Source organism: Amyelois transitella, chromosome 16, assembly GCF_032362555.1.
Source record: "Amyelois transitella isolate CPQ chromosome 16, ilAmyTran1.1, whole genome shotgun sequence".
Classification (NCBI taxonomy): Eukaryota; Metazoa; Arthropoda; class Insecta; order Lepidoptera; family Pyralidae; genus Amyelois; species Amyelois transitella.
This window is the reverse complement of record NC_083519.1, coordinates 6,823,389-6,836,517: the sequence shown is the minus strand read 5'-3', so window position 1 is coordinate 6,836,517 and position 13,129 is coordinate 6,823,389. Positions and strand designations below refer to the sequence as shown.

General features: G+C 34.5%; 1 protein-coding gene across 1 annotated transcript in view; it reads left to right on the top strand.

Annotated features, from left to right (window-relative positions):
- Window positions 1–727: 727 nt before the first annotated feature.
- The window catches only part of LOC106129602 (acyl-CoA Delta-9 desaturase), a 29,970-nt gene continuing 17,568 nt past the window's right edge, over window positions 728–13,129 (top strand). The window contains exon 1 of the mRNA XM_060948493.1: window positions 728–839. The gene's annotated coding sequence lies outside the window, so the exon portion shown is untranslated. The remainder of the gene's footprint in view (window positions 840–13,129) is intronic.

Genomic DNA, 13,129 nt, shown 5'->3' with positions numbered 1-13,129 from the left:
TTGGCACGTACGTCTATCCTCCTGTACGCTCTATGTTCTGAGACCGAGTGTTCCAGCCTCCGCCCCGGGTCACGTTGGAGCCTGATTGATTTCGTTTCCGTGTTGCACCCACCCCACTGATAGTTCTAGATCTTAGCTCTCTTTCAACGCTTCTTGATGTAAACTGTCTATTTTTTAAAGTCTGTTTATACTATACTTTGTTCCCTGTTTTATTAAGTTCTAACAAGAAAAACGTATAAGTGGCAATAAACCGAGTAAGAAAAGCCTTTTAATTCGACTACGTTTGTGTGTTTATAGTTTCGACGTTCTTAATTATTTGAATTTAGTACTTTTAAAATGAAAGATAAGATTGTTGGAAAATTGAGATAATGAAAAATTTTGAAAGTTTAAAAAAAATAATACGTACCACACTGTTTCTTAGTAAAAAGTAACAAAACAATCGAATCGAAAGTAAAACAAGCAAAGAGATAAATGTTTCAGATTACGATTGCCTGTTTCCTGTGAAACGTCCGTAAATTATCTTCAATCATGTTTCTTGTGCAGATTGAAGCAGAGAACCATTACAAACTATCCAAGCGATAAATTTAGTATCAATGAACAAGAAATATGTTTTTAAAATATAAAAGACAATCATTTACATAACTCGTACATCGATTTTTTCATAAGTAGGTATGTATCAGGCAACATTGTCAGTACTGGCTGTACGACGCAAAGATGATACGCCAATGGACTCAAAACTGAAAAATCGAAACGCGAACCTCGGGCCTTGAAACACGCCAATGCCAAGGATATCAAAATAAACCATGGCAATTCTTTAAGATTCAGTGCAAAATTATAAGGTAAATTTTATATATTAATGGTAAAATCATAACACTCCTTTTCCGAGAAATCGTCTAATAAATGGACATTTACTTGCACATCAGCCCCCACAATTGGCGGAAATCAAGCCAGCCACTCAGTTATTTTGGTACGTTCCATTTCCTTCCATTGTCCGACGGTTTTTGTTGTTGAAATAAAAAGCAATATGGCTTCGTAATATGAAGATATTATATAAGTCATCACATTTTTCTAGCGTGAAAATACGGTTTTATGCGGAAATGCACTTTAGTGGGAGCATAAAGTGGCTTGAAGCCTGTCTAGTGTCTGGAGCGTTTTTCTAGCTTAGGCACCGTAACTTAGTCGCCACGCCTTCAGGTTTTTGCAGATTTTTATTTTGTATCGAGGTACACCAAGAGTATTTTGTTGTGATAGACAGGCTTTGTCTTAAAACATTAGGTACTTTTGAAAATGAAAATTATGCCCGTACTCTTTTATAAGTTTATTTTTCAACGTTGTTTACTTTATTTTGAATGCAAATCAGTTTTTTATCTTACATCGAAAGAAAGCGGATTGACTCTCTGAAATTATGGTGGTTTAAAATTTTGTGTACAAATCTAAATGATTCTAAGAACCTCAATCTTAGATATTAAACAACTCACCATTCATATATTTAGACGGATAAAATAATATACAAAGAAGTTTTTTGCTAAACTATAACTTCTTATCAACCCTTGAAAAAAAACCTAACCGCTATAGTCTTTCATGCCTCCAAGGGACTCTCAAGATAAACAAAGGCCCCTGAATATTATGAAGCATTCGTCAATATAAGATAAGCTTAATACATCTTCGCTTCCCTTTACAGCCTTCGTTATCATTGCGGTGATAACAGGCAAACGAGCTTGCTCAGGGAAAGCCGCTATCTTTTTATAACGCGATATGCTGCTCGTAAATTGCTAAAGGCTTCTGGAATTTAGGATTATATGTTGTCTTTTCGGCCAGGAGTAGTAGCAGACTTAGTAATGAGTGTAGTTATTTAGGAGGTTGGGTAGGACCAATATTTAAATTTTTGACTAGGTATAACTTTTCGAATTGCGTCACATAATTTACTGGTACGAGTATTGTTAGAAAGCATAATGATTTCCGTTGTCCTTCTATGAATAAGATCCCGGACAGGGATAGGCATATTTTAACGCGAAGGGATCTAATTGTCTGACCTCTGAAAATTTACAGTGGAACTCAGACCATATATGATCATGGTTTGTATCCAGTTGCCAGAATACTCAGTTGAATTCCTCACGACGAAAACAAAAAAAAATATTAATCTCTAAAAATTGGCTACTTCCTGTGACATCTAATGTATTATTTAATACAAATTACTGTTTAATTTTTCATTTAAAAATTAAATGAAATGAATGGAAAAGTGAAGATAAAACCTTAAACGTTATTTTCTATTCATAATAACATAATTCAGACCGAAAATTAAATCCGGAATTTCATCGCTTCAAGATAAGCACATTACCACTACGCCACTGAGGCTTACATTTCGCGTTTCTAAAACACGTATAACGCAATAACATGTTCATAATGTTAGCGAAATGATTTGAACAAGCAAATCGCCGCTAATGGCGCGGGTGGCTACACAATTATGCTCTCGTGGAACCGCAGTGCAGTTGGTGACACTCCAGTTTCGCCACTTTTACAAAAACCTCTTTCATTTCAGCTCTTAAAAACGGCACTATGAGGAGATATTTATTGTGAGTTCTTCGGAAAGGAGTGATAAAGTTGACCAGTTTCTTATAAACATCATATCAGTCTAGCCTTAACCTGCAGCTCTGCTTGCTCAAAACGTAAAATTACAATTTCACCCTTTTCTTTCCCGGACTTTTAAATTATCTTACCCTTAACAAACAACTTCACTTATAGTTTTGGCTACGGGTTGACCTTTCACTCAGATATAATAATCATAAGGAATCACCGCATTATATCCATACAACTGAAAGTGGCTTTTCAATATTTACAAGACCGTTGACTCTATCTGCCCAATTAGGAAAAAGCCATGATAATGTGTATGTATGTAAGCCCTACATTTTTTTATTGAACAGTTAGATTTAATATCTGCCTGTATGTATACTACAAAAAATTATATAGAGAAAAATCTGCGACAAGATTTTTGAATAACACTTATCGTTACTGCCTTCTTAATTTCATTTACTGCAGCAAATTTTGCACAATAACGGGCTTAAATTTTTATGCTATTGTAATGTTAATGCAATGATATTCTAATGTTAATTCTGTTCGATTTTTGTGACGTGCATAATCCGTGCCGAAATCGCGTGTATACATAGACGATGAAAAATTAAACCAAACCAATATGGTCGCAGGTCAGGTTGAAAGTTCCATTGATTTTACTAAGGCCATAAGCTTTTGACTGCATATTTGGACAAGCGTGAATCTCTCGTATTAATTCGTTTCATGGATGGTTAACCTGGCAATTTGCCGACATTTGCATTCGATTGGCGTAAACCAACTGGCATTTGACGGCCTCTGTGGCGCAGCGGTAGTACGCTTGCCTGTGACACCGGGGGTCCCGGGTTCGAATCCCGGCCAGGGCATGATGAGAAAAGAACTTTTTCTGATTGGCCTGGGTCTTGGATGTTTATCTATATAAGTATTTATTATAAAATATAGTATCGTTGAGTTAGTATCTCGTAACACAAGTGTCAAACTTACTTCGAGGCTAACTCAATCTGTGTAATTTGTCCCATATATATTTATATTTATTTATATTTATTTGATCGCGTTCCGGATGAACTTCAAATATATAAGGCTTCAAATGTACACATGCCATTAAAAACGAATTTTTTGGACTTCGAATCATATTTTTTTATTGGAAATCACTCATTGTTTCTGCCCTTAGATACTCTGAAACAAGTAGTCAGCTCCTCTACCGAGATTTATCAGAACGAAAAAACACTAAATGTTTAAAAAATACATGAATTAAATATATATATATGTCATGTGGTGACGAGTAGATTTGTTCTGTACTTCAATTTATTATTTTTTATTTATTATTGAAAGAGGCGTTATTTCTTACGCCTTCGTCGGTTTCATCAACTAGTTAATTTATGATATTAATAACATTTTTCCTGTTAGTCATTTTTAGCATTTCGTGGACATTTTGGGAGAAAATATATTATATTGAATTCTATTGAAACATGTGTAGATATAAAAGATATAAAAGGAAAAGGTAAAGGCCAGTCGGTCAAGGGTACTCAGAATTCTCATCACATCCGCCAATTCGGCGATGAAAAGAGCGTACAAATTAAGAGTACTCGAAGTATTTACTAGGTACCGTCTGAAGCAACGATATCTATGCTTATGAACGTAAAATGTTTTATTATGACCACTTAAATTTTTTTTAAGTATTTCAATATTTGTTTACAAAATCCTGGCTGAGATTTTCTCGATTTTCAATGGCCTGGCTAATCTTATCGATTTTGAATTCGAGTATTTTTCGTTTCAATGTTCTGCCGGATTTGTCAAAAAAATTTCAAAATCTCTTAAATTATTTACTCGATATTCCAAGTATTCCTTCATCAAGTATCATCAGCTTTTAACCTCGTGAGTAAGGTACCAGGTACTTATGTATTTACGCTTTAATATAATACTTTATCAACATAGGTGGTACTATGTCTTAAGATAATCAGTTAAACTACATAAAAAGATCACTAAGAAATGCTAACCTATTTCGTTCTGTCTCCCATATTTACGTGTCATGTAGGTAGTACCCACAGATTACCGCACCTTCCACTGTGTCTGTTTCGGGGCCCGGGGCCTACTTTTAGACTACATACATTATACATTCTGACTTTTAGCCAAAATGAAAGAAGAAGAAGAAGAGAGAGATAGAACAGATCGGAAATCTGTTCTATCTCTCTCTCTACTTTATGGCGAATCTTCTCTTTTCTTGACGTTGTTTAAATATCAATCGTTCCAGATCAGATCGCTAACAAAGATGGCTTAATCTGATATAGGGGCAATATGTCTTAGTGTTAAACATACACTTGTATGTAAACACTTGATGTTAAACCAAACATGTTTGATCTTCGAAAATTAATTGAAACAGTCTAGTCGCGGTCACATCAGCGCAAATACTCAGAAACTGGAGGATTATGTTGAGCCACAAAGCACCGAATGACCATCCCGGAGCTAAGCAATCTCACTTGCTCTGGGGTTGAGCACAGATGCCTTGACCTATTTGCGGAGGTTTGCGGTTTCTAGACGCTACCAGACTTAAACTTTGGCACCATGTGCATTAAGATGATCGTAATAAGAAATTATTTTTAGTAACTTATCTGCAAAGAAAAAACTCGATATGAGCTCTCTTCTTCATTGCCGATTGTATTTCCTGTGATATGATGGTCAAGATGGAAAATTAACCTTTTCAGATTATCTGGGTTTTAGATGTAGGTACCTATATAATACATATTTGTAAAATATAGTTAGCATCCTAAACAAGTCTAGAACTTTCTTTAGGGTTAACTCAATCTGTGTGATTTGTCAGTATATGTTTATTTAGGTGCTTGCGAATATAAATTGCCATTTAAATAAATAATCCCTGTCTCGTTCATGTTAGTATAAACGCTACTGCTCCTGGAGGATTAGGACAAACACAGATGCTCTAATGCTGTGCCTAATTGCCCAGCTCGTCTTTACACAAAACCACACTTGAAATTTTATATAAACAAGAATAATGACATATGATGATGATGAATGAATGATCATACATACAGACAGACAGACAGACAGACAAGAAATTAAAAAAATATATTTTTGCTTTCTATTATTCATTCTAAGTGTCCCTCTATCCATTTCAGTCAAAAATACTAAATGTACAGACTAAATATTTTTACTATTTTATTATATGTACATACATACATACATAAAATCACGCCTTTTCCCGGAGGGGTAGGCAGAGACTAGCTACCTCTTTCCACTTGCCACGATCCCTGCATACTTCCTTTGCTTGTCTTTATTATATGTATAGATTATTATATATAAAAAAGAGGAAACTGATTGACTGCCATATCAACGCCCAGCGCAAACTGCTTGATCTAGAAGGCATATAGGTTCCATTTGTAGTCTAGGGGTACGTAAGTGATAATTTTCTATACAAACTTATTTTAACTTTTTTAAAATAGCTAAAGGTACACAAATACATTAAACACTAATTACGACGACGCTTTACAACAAAGATGGATGAACTACAGTAGTACGAACAAAGTAACTCGGAAGTAAACTTGAGAAGAAAGAAAAAATTGAGTTAGTGCGAATTCAGAGTTTTCCGCATTCCTTTTGAAACATGTGCTGAGTAATCCGACTACAATTTGTAAAGAACTTTTATACGTTTTGTAGATATATTGTAGCAGCAAATCCCTTGTCTAAAATTACTTGCTTAACCGCACGAATAATCTATATGGCAAATTTCAAATATTTAAACAAACAGTTCAGTGTGTGCGTTGATATATAGGTTATTTGGTCAATCAATGTCCTTTATCAGTATAATTAAATTACATAAAAATACAAACTCAAATACCAACAATACATTTTTCCGACTGAACAGCGAACGGTGATTAGGTAGCCGTATAGAAAGCCCATCCATTGGACGCCAAACGCATTCGGCCTCTTGTCAGCCCGTGATGCATGTTCAGATTTATCCATTTGACCGTGGACGACCTGCCCGTAATCCATCAAACGGACTTTTAACTCAATTTTAATTCCTCAACCAGTTTTGGCGAATGTTCGGAGAAATGAAAATAGGTCCGACGAGCCAATCATACTTTTTTTAAACATCGGGTTTTTCTGGGCGACGACGGTTGAGTTTGTAACAGGAGGAAAAGCAAATTAATAGTTATATACTATTAAATTGCGTTAGTAGTCTAATAGTGAAATGGCGTCTTATAAGCATTTTAAAATTAGGATTAGATTTTAACTTTGTTCATAAATAACACAAAACCTTATCAATTTTAAAAATTGCTGCAATGGTGTTCACTCATTTTTAATACGAATACTACCCGAGCATGATGTTAAACTAAATGATTAACTACGTGAGTAAACAATTTTTACTTATCTGCGAAGAAGCAAATGTGAATGCGATGATCCTTTTATCCGTTATATTACTATATAAATAACTTGGTATTAATTTTAGACATTATTTTATGATTTATATGAATAATAATCATATTTTTTAATAAAAAAAAATAGAAATATGGATATGGTTTGACGCATCTCTAAGGATAAATATCTTTATGATGACTGCGAATTTGGAAATCATTTTCGAGTAACCTATGAAAAAAAACATTCACGTGAATGAAGCCGCTGAATGAATAAATAAGAAGTGAATGAATAAGAAGCTTAACGCCTAAGATTTCGATATTGGAAAATTCCGAAATACTTACGATATTTAAATAAAGAATCGCCTATTTATTTTGTTAATTGCGTCTTTGTTTTTTTTTATGTTAAAAAAAGAATCTGTATTCCATTTTGTTTGTCTGGTTAACAGCCAGTATCAACACCATTAAAACTGAAATTGTTTGTTACCAAAACATCTTTCATTTTCCTACAGACGATTTTCCCAACGAAGTATTTGGAAATTGTGTTTAAGTATTTATTTTATTAACGATATTATATAAAAATAGCAATATGGGATATATTTAGGCGTCCTGCCAAGAAATTTTTCCAAACAATAATTATGACAATGATGTGCTACGTACCGTTATCGTATCGTATCGCGTTCTGTTATAAACGTACAATAAAGTTCAGCATGTGAAACCATTATAAGTCGTCTTTTTAACTTATTTTTACAAGTAGTAGAAGATTACATTCAGTTCTTTTTTGGTACATATTGGAATGTAACTTAATAAATTATTAATAAACATTTGCCAATCTAGTGTCAGTCAACGAGTTGTGGAAACATCCCAAAAAATAAACTGTATTTTAATATAAGCCTTATACTAAACTTTATAATAAGCATAATAAACGAGAAAGAAATAAAAAAATGAGTGACACCAGTTTCTTCTTTCGTTTCTTTAAACTTATACCTAAACAATGTGGGTAAAAGTGATGGTAAACAACGCCAGGTTTTTTCAACGTCCTATATTTTGTATTCGGTTAGTCTTATTTACCTACGTAACTATTCTCCAAACAAAGACAGGTTTTGGAAAAACGGAACGTACATATATCGTATTCAGCCGCCGTTGATTTTAGGCTCACGCTTCGTTATGTACAATGGAATAGACGAGTGAACTGAAACATTTGAATATCTAGGTTGCAATGCGGCTATGCTTAGGGGCATAATCAGTAGGCCGGTCCCATAGCAGACTCGGCACATTAGTGACGTATAGTGAAGACAGAGATATATGACTCCTGATCATACAAACTAAAACTAAAGGAAGGACAAATACAAAATACTTAAGTTAATATACCCCAACTGTACAGTATCTTATATATTTAAACGAGCAATTCTTGTATATATATATATAATCAGGATCTCGGAAACAGCTCCAACGATTTTCATGAAAGTTACAGATTAGGGGCTTTTCGGCTCAAGGAATCGATCCTAGGTTCGAGAAAAGATCGGTTCCCAAGGTATATAAACATTTTAAAAACCGCGTTTTAAGAAACTATATCAGCGCCATCTCTGGTAGATCGAGCAAAGCTCGGTCAACCGGGCACTGAATAATATAATCTGGCCTACTTTCAGTATCCCACATATCGTTATTTTTCCAAAACATTGTCGATGTGGGTGATGGAACATGTCGACAGTTTCCCTTTCCCAATTTTCAACTTAACTTATCTGAATCTTCTCAAATTTTTCTCGGCACACGGGTAGAATTTCTATACCTTAATTAAACTTCCTAAATTCTCACTGGAGTGAAGCACCGGGGCGCAGCTAGTTTTGAATAATAATTTATGCTTTTAACATCCGCACTTCAAATGCAATCATTAAAGCGATTGTTAAAATTGACAATTTCATTTGACAAATGGTTATTCCTTTCCTCAATAACAGTCAAGACAATTGAATGAAATTTAACAAATTACTAAGATTAGTTTCAGTCACAATCATTACTCATCGAAGTTGTATCTAATAGAAAGGAAATTGAATACAAAACTCGATTATCATAAATAATCCCTTGAGAGTCGTATCCGATGAAACCAAATAGTCCTGAATTGATTCGGTTAAGGGTTAATTCGTAAATGATTTCAAATGTAAACAACAATACCATTCAATGAAATAGATAAAATGAATGAATCTTTACAACAAAGTTAACAAATACTGTATAATCCTATAGAAGTCACCATCAGAAAAAGCAAATTGTATAAATAATTCAATATACTACTCTGTCAAGAAAGTAGCAGGAAAAGATCAATAATACACAAACTGTTTGTTATTCATCCAAATTTATTTTATCACCTTCAAAATATGCTCCTTTAGAAACGATACACTTACGCCAACGAATAATCCAATCATCAAAACATTTTTTAAACGCTGTTTCCGGAATTGAGGTCAGTTCTCGCCGCGAATTCTCTTTTATGTCTTCTACCGATTGAAAACGGGTGCCACGAAGTGGTAATTTGAGTTTAGGAAAAAGAAAAAAGTCGGCTGGAGCCATATCTGGTGAATATGGTGGTTGCTCGATGGTATTTGTTGAGTGTTTGGTTAAAAATTCGTTCACAATGATGGCCTTGTGCGAAGGTGCATTATCATGGTGCAAAATCCAAGAATTTTCTTTCCACAAATCTGGCCTTTTTCGTCGGATTTGCTCTCTTAAACGCCGCATAACACTCAAATAATATTCCTTATTTACCGTTTGACCTTCCGGCAAGAATTCCGAGTGCACAACACCGCGATAGTCAAAGAAAACAGTCAACATGACTTTGACTTTTAAACGACTTTGGCGTGGTTTTTTCGGTTTCGGTTCAGTTGGAAGGCGCCACTCCGAAGCTTGTTGACTAGTTTTCATGTCAAACTCGTAAACCCACGTCTCGTCACCAGTAACAATGCGTTTCATGAATGTTGGGTCGGAATTGACTCGTTCTAGCATGTCCTCAGCGACTCTCATGCGATTGAGTTTTTGAAAAAAATTCAGGTCTTTTGGGACTAGCCGAGCGGCAACATGTTTCATACCCAAATTATTAGTTAAAATGGTACGGATCGACTCGTGAGATACAGAAAGTTCGGTGGCTATCTCTCTCAAAGTTGAATGAGGATTTTCAGTCACTATTTCCTTCACTTTTGCGATGTTAACTTCAGTTGCAGACGTTGATGGCCTACCAGAGCGAGGCAAATCTTCCATCACATCTCGACCGCTTTTGAACGCTTTGTACCACTCATAAGCACGAGTTTTTGATAAAGTCGATTCACCGTAAGCCTTCTGTAACATTTTCAGTGACTCCGAACACGATATTCCATTGGCAATGCAAAATTTAAGACAAACTCTTTGTTCGATGTTTTTATCCATTATGAAATTAGCAATACACACTAGATATGATATAACTAAAAATAGCACTGTATTTAATGTAAACAACAGATGCAACTCAAACTCCGCGCCAAAATGGAAAACAGTTGTGCCAATCTAACAACAACAAAAAAAACAAAAATTTGAATTTGGAACCATAAATAAATAATCCATTCCCGGTACTTTTCTGACTGAATGTATTGTGTAAAGGGTTAAAATTTGATATCCTTATTTAATGTGATAGCTGATGGATAGGCTATCACTATCTGAATCTCAATTCCATCACTTAACGATGATTTTTTGAGGACGTTTGGTAAAATATCAAAAGTCAAGAGAACCCTTAGCCGAGCTTGTATGAAGAGTTTGATAAATGTAATGATTCAAAAGAAGTAAGCAGAGATGGAAAATATAACGACTTTAGTCTTTGCTCTCCCCTCTAGATCTTTACATAGAGGGGAAAAAATGTAATGCGTCTATGTATTCCTTTAGAAATATCCCCCTTTTGTTGATTTTTTTGACAACACTGGAAAACTAAAAAACAATGTAACCATCACACAGGAAGCGAAAGAGTAAGCCAAGAACAAGACCTAACATTATACTTGGGAATAAACTTGAAAATGTCACCAGGCAAGTAAGAAGCCGAAAGTAATTCTGGTTAGAAGTGCTTACGTGCAAGGAGTTTGCCTTTTGGCTTGGTGCCAGTGTTTGCCAGAAGTTTCCAGGCTGAACAAAGGTATCTATGAACTTTCACAAAACTGCGCTGCCTTTGTAACTTGTAGCACTTGAGTAGTCCCAGAGTAATTATCTTTAAGTACGAATAGAGCCATACAATTTAAATCCGGAATGTGTCAGAAAAATGTAATCAAATTGTATCTGACATATTTAATGTGTTGTGCTATGTGAAATTTTATTCACATCCATCCAGTAGAATTTTCGTGAACTTAAAATATACATTATCATTAAGAAATCGCCCCCAGAATCTCAAGGAACTCATACGCCCCATAGATGTATTGTCGAATTGACACGATAAAAACTGATCGATATTTTATCGCGTCTTGTTCTGCAAATATGACATCATCATGGCCCAAATTGTGCTTCATGGACATTTTGCTTGGTGTAGATGTATCGGTATGTAGATTGTTTAAACCTGGCCTTATGTTATTTTATAATGAGAAATAAAAAAATGGTAAATATTTGATTAAGGTTTGTTACTGATGCCAAAACTGTTCAACAGTATGCTTATTAAAATTGTCTCAAATTTTCCGGAGATATATTTAACCTTTGAAGTACTATCATGTGGCGAAGTAGCCAAGACAAAAAATATACTGATCAAAAGATGATTTAATTATATAAATAAGAGATTTAATTTTGACTTGCAATACTATAGTATTGCAAGTCAAAATTAAATCATCTTTATCTCTCATCCAGGTATACCTGGTTTGACATATTTCACTACAGTTCACCATATCTTCATTTTATCGCTTCCCACCTACAAATAAGGATATATCAACAGAATTTCAAGTGCCTTTCGGTATCAAGTATCTGAAATTCCCAATTGACCCACACAGTAGGTAATCGAAGTGCCCCAAAGTCACCTCGGGGACTGAGTTCGGTGGAAATACAATAGATTACAAAGTAGGGTACAAGGTCGGGCTTCCTTCTAATTTGCTTACAATTTAAATGCTCCAAACACATACTCGTTAAATCGCGCCCACGTTTAATTAGTATTCCATATAAATCATGTTTATTACACACATTTTTAATATGAACATTTGTGGTCCTGGGTATGATATTACATTGTTTACCGCACTGATACTTATGTTTTGCTCTGTTTTATGTGATTTTTATTTCGATGACTACTACAAATAGAATAGTTACAAACATAGATTTACGCCTCTTTCCTAGAGGGGCAGGTAGAGACATAAACATTCACATACCATCATCCGTGCATATTTCTTTCGCTTCGTCAAATTCATCATTCATGCAGGCTTCTCGATTAAGGAAAGTGTTGACCTGACCTTTACCCACGAGTTCAAGTAGAAAATTCTGCTAAATTACTCAATTATAAATGCCAAGCAAACGTACACTTACTAATACGTCCGCTTAGAAAACATGCAGTTATTACATTTAAAATTCAACATCTACTCGTTACACGAAATGTCCAAAGTATGAATCATTGGTTAGGGCATAAATATAATATGAACCTACCAAATTATTAAAATTGAACTATAGTTTTGCTTAAAACGTTTTAATTAAAATGAATCACAAATTTAGTCATTAGATCACGTGATTCCAATAATCGCTGATAAATTCATTGGCGATAAATTAGCTCCAAAGCAGAAATTAATCAAATTTATTCTCGACATATCTTTAATAAGACAGGAGAAAATTTCGCCTCGAGATTTTAATAGCCCCGTCATGGAATAATGGCAGGAATGAATATTAATATCGAGAAGTTGAATGGCAGCTCATCTTTGCATTGCAAAGAGATTTACGGCCTTTGGATTGGACCATCGAGGATTGTCTCATATTTGATATCTTGATGAAAACGATTTTTTACGTTAATAATGTCCTCGCATAATATATGGAGCAATAATCATAATTTTTGAAAAGTGTCGACCCAGATTCTTATTGATTTTCAAGATGCATTTGCATCTTAATAATATTTATAGCATAGCATATAATCATACAAAGCTAAACTAGCTTTGTATGATTATATAAACAAAGTGTCGATTTATTTTCTTAAAAGAATTAAGATTGTTCCTTGCTTCAATCTTGGTGTTAATCTTATT